Here is a 1,403-nt window from a genome sequence, read left to right as displayed (position 1 = left end):
TCTGTGATTTTGCCCATACTCAGATGCAGGTTGCCATCTGGGACCGAGTCTCAGAAAAAAAAGGAGTTTTGTTGCCTTAGCTCAGTAGGGACTCCCCTCTGTTCCTGGGCAGAGGGGAGTGCTTGTGGTCATCCCCAGAACAGAGTACAGGCCAGGAGAGCAGTCAGACCCTCTCATAGGACCTTGAAGGAATTGCAGTCTCTGGGGGGAATTCCAGTCTCCCTCAAAAGTTTGGGAAAGTGCATCCTCCATCCTGGAAGCAGAGCTCCACCTTAACAAAGAGTTAAAACCAAATTATAGGCTGGGTAAATGAGCAAACAACAGAAGGAAAAAACTCAACCACAAACAATTACTTTAGTCCCATGGAGGATAAGAATTCAAAGCTTCTATATCCAAAGTCTTCAAGAAAAATATGAATTGGATTCAGATTATGTAAGAGCTCAAGAAAGATTTTGAAAACCATGTAAGGGAGGTAGAGGAAAAATTGGGAAGAGAAATAAAAGCAATTAGGGAAAATCATGAAAACCAAGTCAGCAGCTTGGTGAAGGAGATACAAAAAATAGTGAAGAAAATGACATCTTAAAAACCAGTTTAAGTCAAAATGGAAAAAAGCAGCATAAAAGGACAATGGAGAGAAGAATGCCTTAAAAAGCACAATTGCGCTCTCCTCAGTTGCCTGTAAAGTTCTCAGTTCTTCTTCAGAAGCTAAGGCCATGTTGAGGTGAATCCACTTCAGTCAGCAGCTAGCACCACTACAAACAACTCTCCTCCATTCCTGAAATGGCCGTCTCCAAGCTCGCCTGCATCTACTCTGTCCTCATCCTTCACAACGATGAAGTTACGGTCACAGAAGATAAAATTAATGCCCTCATTAAAGCAGCAGGTGTGAATGTTGAACCATTCTGGCCTGGATTATTTGCAAAGACTCTGTCCAATGTCAATAGTGGAAGTCTCATCTGCAATGTAGGAGTTAGTGGACCTGCCCCAGCAACTGGAGGTGCTACTCCTGCTAGTACAGCTACCCCAGCTCAGGAGAAGAAGAAAGAAGAAGCAAAAAAAGGAGAATCTGAGGAGTCCTATGCTGACATTGATTTTGGTCTGTTTGACTAAATAATTTTTGTAACATTAAATAAAAAGCTTAATTCAACTAAAAAAAGCAGAATTGATCAGATGGAAAAAGAGATACAAAAGCTCACTGAAGAAAAAAATTCCTTCAAAATTACAATGAAGGTAAAGGAAACTGATGGCTTTGTGAGAAATAAGGAAACAATAAAACAAAACCAAGAGAATGAAAAGCTAGAAGAAAATGTGAATCATCTCATTGGTAAAACAACTGATCTGGAAAACAGATCCAGGGGAGATAATTTAAAAATTATTAGACCATCTGAAGGTCATGACAGGAA

The 1,403-nt window shown here is 40.3% G+C and overlaps 1 pseudogene; it reads left to right on the top strand.

Annotated features, from left to right (window-relative positions):
* The first annotated feature begins 780 nt into the window (after positions 1-780).
* LOC141517183 (large ribosomal subunit protein P1 pseudogene) lies at positions 781-1,110 on the top strand (annotated as a pseudogene).
* Positions 1,111-1,403: the final 293 nt, after the last annotated feature.

This window comes from Macrotis lagotis, chromosome 1, assembly GCF_037893015.1.
Source record: "Macrotis lagotis isolate mMagLag1 chromosome 1, bilby.v1.9.chrom.fasta, whole genome shotgun sequence".
NCBI classification, from domain to species: domain Eukaryota; kingdom Metazoa; phylum Chordata; class Mammalia; order Peramelemorphia; family Peramelidae; genus Macrotis; species Macrotis lagotis.
This window is presented reverse-complemented; position numbering and strand designations above follow the sequence as displayed.